This window comes from Pteropus alecto, unplaced genomic scaffold, assembly GCF_000325575.1.
Source record: "Pteropus alecto unplaced genomic scaffold, ASM32557v1 scaffold16, whole genome shotgun sequence".
NCBI classification, from domain to species: domain Eukaryota; kingdom Metazoa; phylum Chordata; class Mammalia; order Chiroptera; family Pteropodidae; genus Pteropus; species Pteropus alecto.
Window position 1 is genome coordinate 6,669,686 of NW_006438867.1, and position 10,909 is coordinate 6,680,594.

Sequence of the window (10,909 nt, forward strand, 5' to 3'; positions counted from 1 at the left end):
GGAGCCGCGGGCCAGCAGCGACCAACACTGCCTGCCCGCCTGCCTCTGCCCTCCCACACGCTGGCTTCCCGCCCGGCTGAACAAACGCAGATCCAGCCCTCGGCTCGGCATGGAGGGCAGCCCGCAACCCTCCAGGGACACGGTAGCTGGGGACATCGCCCCCAGCTGCTCCGGGATGCAGGTCTACATTCCCAGCACGGAAATCAGTGGGCAACTTTGTTCTCTTTTTCTAGTTTTTTTGTTAGTGAAATGGAGTACACGCTGCTCTCGTTTTTCTAATCTGCCAGATACAGAAGCCATAACCACATCCCTCTCTGCTCTCAGCCAGCACCGAAAACCAACCAAAACAAGGAGGGTACACAGCCTACAAACTGTGCAGCCGCAGCCAGGCCCAGGACTGCCTTCAAGCTGTCAGCGACGATTCCCATTCATTTCAGTGTGAGTTACCAGCATTGATTCAGGGCAAAAACAGTGACAAGACTTTTTAAAGCATCCCATTGTATCCATTTGCAGCAGTCAGCTAAAATTCTTTCAGTGAAGTGTTTTTTTCTTAGCTTTAAGACTACATAGGTTACAATTTACAACTTCCTAGTGTGGGAGTACCACATTTCTTTCATATTTAAATAGAAACTAGTCTAAATGACAACACTCACAAAAATATTGAAAAAGAAGGGCAAGAAACCACGGAATAACTGAATAATGGGCAATATCACTTCTAAAACCAGTACACAGTATCTTTCAAAAATCAATTCACAGCTTTAAACCCTACACACCCCAAATTATCAAGGAACAGTTTCATATACTCCAACAATAAACTCTGGTATAAAGGAATTTCATGTAATAAAAGCAAAAACAAGTACAATAAAAACCAGATCCATAACTTGTGAAGCATAGTCCAGTTTTGATTATTTTCAAGTTCCCACTAACTGCTCTGCCATAAACAAAACCAATTTCTTAGCTTTACTATGTCTACACCTAAAACTACCCTTGGGACACCCACCTAGGCTGGGTGAGCTTTCACTCACTCACACTCACACTCACACACACACGCACACACACACACACACATCTGACAAGCAGCAAGCAGCAAAGAGCGTGGCAACTCAGAGAGAAGAGTCAAATCGGCAACACAACAATCCGTTCTCTGCACACCTACCCATGTGAAGGCTTTCCAGACTCCAAAATCTTGCTATTTCCCCTCTGGCTACCATCGTTCTGTTTGAAAACCAGCCAGCTTCAGAGCGGGGCTGGGGAGTGACAGGGCATCCCGAGAATCACACAGGCTCTCACTACGGAAGCTGCAGAAATCGCTTATTCACTGCTTTGAGGCTGTGACCCTGCCGGCCGGAGCCTGCAGAGAGAGAGACGGCGCGTGGCGGAGGCTGGCGGCTCCAGACGTCTTGCTGCCAGGGAGGAAATCCTAAACTAAGGCCAAACCCACACACGCCAAACGCACACACACTCACGCGCGTGTCAGGTGCAGGCGAGCGCCCTCCAGCAAGGTGGCAGGAACGCGTGCGTTGCTTTTCTGCACGGTCCCAAAGCCTGTGGTAGACGTTTAGGGAGCTTCTGTAAAGGTATCTGTTTCCCGAGAGAAAAAGCAGAGAGGTTGCCAAGTTCAAAACCAGAGCGGGGATTTCACACTACGGCATGACAAAAATGCGAGGTATGGCACTGCATCATGTTAGCTGCGAACTTACGAAATCGCTTTAACAGAGGGATTCTGTTTAAAAAAATATACGTGTAAATGTGTGTGCCTTCTGTGTGAAAGCGATAGGTATGTCTTTCACTATAAATAAAGTATACACACTCTGTGATGAAGAAAAAAAAATTTTTTAAAGAAGTTCTCTCTCGACACACAGGTTATTTATTTCCTGCATGCTTTTCGGTATTTTCCAAGTTATCTACAAACGAGCAAGTCTTTTATGCTGTGAAACAACGATTGTGAACAGACTGCGTTTCCTTCCATTTCTTAATGCAGGAAGATGGTGCCTTTTTAACTTATGAACGATGAGGTAATGTATGCGAAGTAGCGATTACATGATCACCCCTCCATAAATGTCAGTTAAAAAACGATAGTGCCCACTAGTCAATACGTGCGCTTCACAGTAACAGGCCAGGGAGCAGTCAGACCGCCCAGGTGCAAGATCCACTCGACCAGAACTACCTGAGTCTCCCGTCTGCACAATGACCAACGACCTGCACAGGGTCACTGAGCACATACTACGTATACTGCTCAGGACAACACCGGCACATGATTAGGGATGAATAAATGTCACCAATCAAGCTGCTGCTACTCTGAACATCCTGGGGCTCGTGACGGTATGCTCCCGCCTCAGAATCCACAGCTCGAGCAAAGCTGCGTGATCAATTACTCACGAGACCCACGCTGCATCGCAGGCTCTCGTGCCTAATTCTTAAACATCTGTGGCTATTTCTACTGACTCGGTGCATCCCACCCTTCGATCAGTCTACAGAAGGTTTCCTGGGGAACTCGGGGCTTCAATAACCGAAAACAAAGGCACATGCCTGTGTGGGGGGTGCACACACACTCACACACACGCACACAGTCGCAAACCAGATCAGCCTCAAATCTTTCCTTTGCAAGTATTTTTAAAGATAACTTAAAAGAGTCAAATTTTAAAAATGGTTAACAGGTCATTTGTCAGGGGCATATATATTCTTAATAAAGGTGGTGCTTAATTAAATTACAAGCTCAAAAGACCCCTTGAAAATTGATTTCTGAGCAGACCACTCTCCATAAGGTAAAGTTCCCTATAAACCACGTGGAGTACGAGTTGCATAATATGGTCTGTGAAAAAGTTTGAAATCCACTGCATACTACATGCACCCCCTGGAAATCCAGAGGCTACATAAGTAATCAAAGGCTCGAAAAAGTCCAAATAACGACATCTCAGTAACCCCGTTTAAGATAGAATTTCCCATTCTTATTTGGCCATGAAACTCTTTTTATAATAATATAGACTGCTACCCCAAAGAAAGTGTCCTCGGGCCTTGCTCCACGGCCCAGCAGCGCTGGCACAGCTGGGGAGCTGCCGAGAAGTGAGGGTTCTCGGGCTCCGCCCGGATCCGTGGAGCCAGAACCTGCATTTTAACAAGATCTAGGCTGTTCAAGTGCACATTCAGGTTTGAGGAGTGTTCTAGGCAGTTCAAGAAACTCTTCACCCTGAGGCAACATCTGGAATGGTAGAGTGTTTTTCATCACGTCAGAAACTAATGAAGATGGTGGAATGCACGGGTAGAGCAGGTTTTAGAATGAAGAGGTGAAATCTGACTATTTAGATATAAAGCAGCAGAAAGTGGGAATTCATTCTCATGGGCATCCCTTCTAATGAAGCTTAAATTCCAATACAGGGCATAGGAAATCCACAGTGTTTTCATCTTCTCTCGCTTCCTTCCTTCCTTCCTTCTTTCCTTCCTCCCTCCCTGCCCCGCTCTCTCTCTGCCGTTAAAATTGCAAGTTTTCAAAAAGAAAAATATTGGGTTGCCACATTTCCTTTGTATAATCTTAACGGTCTACTCGCTCACTTTCGCTTTTCGCCGGCAGCTGGTACACACAGGACAGCTTCTCTCTCCCAAGGACTTTTTCCACAGATGGGGTTAGAGCACTACAGTATGATCCTTGGGATTTTAGGATCTTAAACCAAAGGCATTCACTAGATAAACACACTTTACTGCAGGCTCAAAATAGAATAAAAAGAAGGGGAAAAGTAAATAAACGAACAACAACTACATTGAAATGAGGCATCTTCTCCAAAGACATTGACCCAACAACCCCTTTAAGATATTTTTGGAAGAAGCAACAAAGAAGGTTTGGCTTTTAGCTTAAAAAAATTTTTTTTTAGTGATTAGAGCCTATATTTACCAGACCAATAAGAAAACTGCAACAAAAACCTTAAGCACAGCTGAAAGACGTCTTAAAACGCCACACCCCACGACACGTGCTTTATTTTAACCTGTCCTCCGCAGACGAGATGTCGCCGCACCGCACGGTCCGGGCCAGGCAGTCACAGGCACTGACTGCTGGCAGCGCTGAAAGAACTAAGCAAAGGATCAGTCTCGCAGGAGAAGGGAGAAATCCAAACTGTATATCAACATCAAAGATTTAGAAATCGGAGGGGATAAAAGTTGAAAACACACAGGGTATTATGATTGTTTTTATTCTATAGATATAGAAATTAAAGTTATTTTTGGCGAAGTGGCCCCAAAGCCCATATGCACTTACAGATCCTCATATGGACGAGACGCCCTAGCACTGCTAGGGAAGCGTTAGTCACGGCACCTCACGCTCAAGCCAGCGGCCATCACTCACACTGACCAGGTGGTCGTTAAGGTTCGTTTTAGCTCTGAATTTCCATCTTCCTATTCTAAGAGCAATACGGTTATGGATCTTCTTCGTGCAGAAAGAGTGCCATCTTGGTTATCTGCTCATCAACCGAAGTTCCCCAGCTGCTGCTGCTTTGCCAAGCAGCAACATCTCTGCATGGCACCGAGATGTCCTTCACCTAGGAATCGCCTAGGGACTTCATGTCCCCCTAGGTCTGGGTACGACCCCACTACCAAGGGCACAAGATAACAGGGCCCAGAGGAGAGTAATGTTTCTTTGGCAAAGCGCTATTGTCAGTTTTAGAAAATGGCTCAGGGATGGCACCCCATCAGCTGAGAACCATGGAACTCCTTAACCCTGGCTGGACTGACTGAGCCCCAGCCCAAACTCCCAGGTGACTGATGACCACCCGTAATCAAGGGTTACAAAGCAAGCGTTCTGTGTACCCTCACGCACTGTCCCCCAACGCCGACATGGGGCTGGCCTGGAGGGTTCCTTAACAGGAAACGGCTGTGTGTGTTAGCTTTTATTCAGGCCAATACCTCCTTGTTCGTTAGCATAAATAATTGTGTATCCAGAACAAGCGTTTTTTACTAAATGGATTAAAGACAATCATTACTATTAATCTATAGGTCACAGTTACACTAGTTCCCAGAGACACTTAAATGCAATGTGACACCGCTTCTGTGTGCTGCCTGCTGGCCTAGCACCGGGGGCAGGTCTGTTTAGGTCTTACTGACATGTCACTCAGCATCCAGGCTCCCTACCACAGGAAGGGGGGGTCCCCATCGCCCAGAGCCCACAGGATGGAGCCCAGGTTGCAAGCACACGCTGGGTGAGAACCCCCAGTGTGCCCTTGTACCTTCAAAGCTACTGCTTCTCAGCCTGGGGTTACGTGAATGTGCACTCATAAAATGATGAAAAATTCATTCTCGATGGCTTAAAGAAGCCCGCCCATTGCCCACACCGTCTCCATGCCCCAACCGCTCCAAAAATGGCTCCAGAAAAGATGTGACCCTGAGCAGTGGCTAGAACTTTTAGACAAATTTGAAAGCGAATGTGAAATTGCCCTTTAAAAGACACGGCGCCGCCCGAGTCCCAGGCCTGCGGATTTCCCATCTCCCGCAGCTTGCGTGGCTCTGCCAGCCGCTGGGGCCCGTACGATTTATCTGTTTAGTTGTCTCTGGATCCTCAGGACCCTGAGCATGTTTCCATGTAATGAGAACAACGTGCGTACTGGAAGAATTTCACTTTTTTCTTTGTTTTAATAAAAGGCGATTATTAAGGCATAATCTTTTTAAAATTCAGATACAATTGATATATAACATCGTATTAGTTTCAGGAATGCATGGTCTTAAAAACTGCCAAACAGGTATACTTTCGTGCACAGAAATGAAAGAATTTTGTGTTTTGCAATGGAAAAGCACAGCACGTGGGCTGTACTGAGCAGCCTGGGAAGCAATCCGAGTTTTCGAGTCGGTCTGATCTGGTCGGAATGCCAGCCCCACTACCTGGGGCTTAAATCTTGCCTAGCTGAGTGGGGAAAAATTACTGAATATTTTTAAGCCTTGGATCCTTGTCTGTAAGATGAGTAAGATGCACAGGTGCTTGGTTCTTTGCTAGATGTTTACATCTTTTGCTCTCCTTCCTCTGACTTTTAATACCCTTTCTTTTCCTTTTAAAATCCAATTTCTGAAGCTTAGTATCAGACACATATTTTGAAGGCTCTAGAAGTTTAGAAAGATTTGCACGAATACAAGTTTTAGAACTGAGAATGTTCTGTTAAAAGAAGTTTTCCAGAAAAATGCTAAATACTATGTTTTTCTGAGATAAGGGCTACAAAGAACACTACGTTCCTTTTAAAAAATCTTGATTCTAGGCATCGATAAGGCATGAAATGCCAGCAAAGAAAAGTGCTATTGGAGGTAATATAATCTCTGAGAATTGCAGGCACTATGATTTCGGGCACTAATGTCCATATTTGCAATGCTCGTTTTTGTAATGTAGAACCCTTTCATAATTTCTAAATTCCTCTGACTGTGGAATCCGCACCATCTCACAGTCGGAAGAGAGTGATTTTAGTGCGTACAGTGTTAGCAGTCAGAAAAACGTTTTTACTTTTAAGTACTTGCCTAAAGACAAATAAACTGTCTACGGCCATGCCACCCTGAACGTGTCCGATCCCGTCTCATCTCGGAAGCTAAGCAGGGTCGGGCCTGGTTAGTGCCTGGATGGGATGGGAGACTACCCAGGAATACCAGGAGCTGTAGGCATTAAAAAAAAAAAAAAAAAAGCCACGTGAACTGAATCACCTTGTTTCACAAATAACCACGGCCAAGGCCCAGGGTCCCTTGGTACTAGAATATAAAGGCGGGTGGGAAAGGGAGAAGAGTAGACCAGACATCCCATGACACCCACACCTGACAATCAAAGCTCTAGGTAAGTCACCAACCAGCTGCCCCAAGAACTCTGTCGCTGTCGCTCTCAGTAGGTGCTAAGCAAGTAAGATCATCGAAGCATAAGAGATCAGACCAAAGGTTTCATGATGTATGTAAAATACTGTCAAGGCATCACACACACAAACACCTAACCTGCGGCTGCTTTTCTTCTTTTCTCTCGTTTCAGCAAAAAAATTTAGTGGAGTCTCTAAATAATATTTTGGAAAATCCTTAGATAATGCCTGAAATTTTGGGTCAAGAGAATCAACAGAAAAAAATCCAGTAGTTTTTCTTCCCCTAATAACCTGAGTATATGCATTTTAACCTATATTTGGATAATGACAAAATTAACAGAAAACTGTTCCATGTACGCTCCTGGTGCTCTAGGGCTTTGCTCGTTAGGTGAAGTGACTTGTCTAAGGGCAAACCACTGGGTAGAGCAAGCAGTTCAGTAAGTAACTCAGAACTCTGGCGGCAGACGTGGCCCACTGCTTGTCACTGCCCTTGTCCCCTGTGTAATTAACGCTTGCTTCCCTTTACTCTCTGTACTACTGGCGGCTAATATCTACTGCACGCTTACCGGGTGCCGGGTTGTTCTCACACCCCGTGGGGTAGGTGACATCACCACCTCCCACTACAGAAGGGGACACTAAGCCTTTGAGGTTAGGTAACTTGCCCAAGGTCACAGAGCTAGTCGGTAGAGAACTGGGATTCAACTTTATTTTTTGACCCAAAGGTCTGTTAATAAGGAAATGAGCTTTTATGACAATAATTAGAACAATACCAGAAGAACCGTCAGAGTCTCCTTCCTTTTGTAATTCAGTATGTCTAGCTATCAAGCATTCTTAATGCGTTATTCTACTGATCATACTAAGAAAAAACAGAAACGTGTTCTGATCCTTTTTTTTTTTTTTTTTTAATGCCTACAGCACCTGGTCTTCCTAAGTGGTCTCCCACCCAAGTACTAACCAGACCTGACCCAGCTTAGCTTCCGAGATCAGACAGGATCGGGTGTGTTCAAGGTGGCATGGCTGTTTTTAACTGAACTATCAGTGAGTAAATTTGTTGGCTCAACAACAAAAAATACTAAAGCAAAGGAGAAAGGCCTACTTCTTTGTTTTCACTGAATAAAAAATACATCTCAAGCATTTTAATGAATTATTAACTTTGGTACAAGATTTTTCCAAAGGCACATGCTTTAGTAATTTCTTATAATTTATTTAATTTTTTAAAAATCAAAGTTGAAATGGCATAAACACTTATGATTAAATTCCTCCCACTTCCTGAGTGTTGGATCTTAACTCTATCAAGGAATAGAACTTTCTGATGTACACTTAACGTCACTATTTCTTTCTAAAATATTTAGTAAAAATAAACATTAACGATCATGTTGAGGTTTCAGATACAGTAAAATAAAGCCAAAATAATTTTTAATATGGCAGCAAAACCTATCGTTTTTAATTAGTGCTAACATTTATGGGAAATTTTCATCTCTAAAATCAGAAAACCAACACAGATAAACAAAATACCTCTATTCTAAAACTTAACATCTTGGCTTCCCCCGCGACCTTGTAGCAAACCTCCCACTGCATTCTGGCTCTGCCTTCCTGGTGAGCTGAACCTGCTTTGGTCAAGGTCAACACACACATCCTGGCTGCTAAATCCAATGGATAATTTTCAGTCAGTATCTAACTTAACTCAGGTCTCATGTGACATTGTCAACCATTCCCTCCCTGAAGCCTGTGGCTTCCTCTGACATCTGTGATGCCACATCCCTGTCTGGCTATTGCTTTTCTATCTCTTATGGATTTCTTTCCCTTTATTGGTCCCCCAATATTGATTCTCTTCTCATTTTTCAAACACACACACACACACCTGGATGATAACATTCCTTCCTATAGCTTTAAGAATAACCATCATTTGCTGACGACTCTCAAATATTTACCTCTAGCCTGGGTCTCCCTCCTCAAGTGAGACCCTTATGATCAAGGGCGTGGTGATGCCACTTCACCTAGCTTTCCCACCTGTCCCTCCAACTCAACATGCTTTGAGCAAGACTGAGTCCACCTATCGTGTGTTCTTGTCCTATGCTCCCCAAGACCAGACAATTGGCTAGACCTCTAAGGTTTCACTTCACCAATTCTACTACCATGTTCCTAGTTCAGGGTTCGCTCTACTTGACTAAGCAAAAACCTCCTCCTGTCTCCAGGTAGAGCCTCACTAGCCAGTGCTCTCTCTAAAATGAAGATCTGATCTTCTCACTCCACTTACAGCCCTTCTGTGGCTCCTGTTTACCTCCAGGATAAAGTCCCCCTACTGGGAGGCCCTGAATGGGGAGGCTCCTTCTTACTCCTGTAGTCTGACCTCTAGTCTAGACCTGCTTCTCAACCCTTTAATGCTTCCCCTCACCTTCATCCCGCCTCAGCCACAGAGACCTATGCAGAGGTCCTCCCATGGGTGCAATCAGTCTGCCTAGAAGTCCTGAGTCAGGAAGAATGATACATGTACTTGTGTCCTAAACGTCTGAACTGAAAACATGTAAAGGTGTGATTAATTTATCTTTGTTAAGTAGGACCAGAGGTCTTCGTATACAGTCATCTAACTGGAATTCTGCATTCCTTCTTATACAGGCCACACCCAGAATGTGTCAACTATGGCTTCTAGTTCTAGTCTCTTTAAAGTATGGTAATAACCCGAGATACCTGTGAAGCATTCTGAGTACAGATTCATTGACTTTTCCATTTTTCACAGCTCTCAATTCTCGTCTAATTTGACAGAAAATAAATTTTTTAGCAATTCGCCTTTATTGAATCTCTCCAAAGTATTCAATTTAGTTTTCATAGACACAAGTTTCTTTTCAGTCTCATATTTACATTGCATTCATTTACACAGCTAAATAAGATTCATAATTATAATAAACACAACAGCCATAAACAGGTTTGGAGTCTCGCCCTTTCCCTTGGCTTCTGATAAGAACATGGCTCAACTGATTAAGACCAGCAGCCTGCTGGAGCAAGCGCTGGGCCTGCCGTGGCCTCAGTCTGCACCTGGAGGACATCTGTCATTTGATACACCTGAGGATGGGCTGAGACAGTTTCTGGGGGGCTACACTACCTTCGGCTCCTCATTCTCTGTGGCTTCCACCCTTTGCATATGCTGTTCCCTTGCCTGGAATACACCGTACAACAAACTAAATCTAACCCAACGATCCTCAAGTCTCAACTGTGAGGTCATTTCCCCCAGGAAGTCTCAGGACTCCCCAGATTTGATTTGCACGCTCTTTGCTTATGCCTCACTCCTGAACTGTACTGTCACAGTGGCTTTATGTGTCCGTACACCGTACTGAAGGTTCACTGTGCCTTATAACGGGACACATGGATATATTATACACAATATGTATTAGTTAAATGGATCCATTCAAATGAGGTGTCTTGTAAGCCAAGAGCATATTAAAAGTCCACCTCAGAAAGGTTACAGAGCGCTTTGGATGTCTCCTGAAAAACCTTAAGGCCTCCCATCCTGTATCATTTCCCAATAATAAGCATATCGACTTCATATTAACGTCAAATAAACTTGCTTTTACAACCAATGCTAGTTCCTTAATGAGGAAGAGCCAATAAATACATACACAAGGACATCTTTTCCATTTCTGAGCAAATACATTTCAGTATGTAATCAAATTGAAGAAACAGGAGCTGCAGACATGAAAAGAATGTCACTCACATGACAACCCTAATTGTACTTTGAAACTACTGGGCTTTACAGGCAGCGTCGGGGACACTTTTGTCCCCTCTTTAGACAAGCCAACCTTAAATCTGCACAGGGAACATTTACCAGATGAAAGCAAGTCAGGTCTGCAGGCCATCGTGGGGGTGGCTCCGCCACGCCAGGAGAGCGGCCGTTGCGGGGGCGTTGCGGGGACAGCGCCACGTGGGCGGAGGTCACCTCCCTGAGGCCCGGTCCGGCTCCTGGGATGGGCCCCGCCGGGCGCAGGGGGCGGCTGAGCTGGCCTGGGTTTAAGAAGGGCCCTCTTAAGGTCCCCCACGAGGCTGCCACACCCCGCGTTTCCCGTGCCCCCGCGGGCTCGCCCCCCGGACCACTCAGCGCGGAGGGGGTCACAGAT

General features: G+C 44.9%; 1 protein-coding gene and 2 pseudogenes across 1 annotated transcript in view; 1 reads left to right on the forward strand and 2 right to left on the reverse strand.

The window, feature by feature from the left end:
• Positions 1-10,909, reverse strand: part of SPATA13 (spermatogenesis associated 13) — a 295,901-nt gene that overhangs the window by 27,048 nt on the left and 257,944 nt on the right. The window lies entirely within an intron of this gene.
• LOC112482924 lies at positions 6,498-6,621 on the forward strand (annotated as a pseudogene).
• Positions 7,707-7,825, reverse strand: LOC112482985 (annotated as a pseudogene).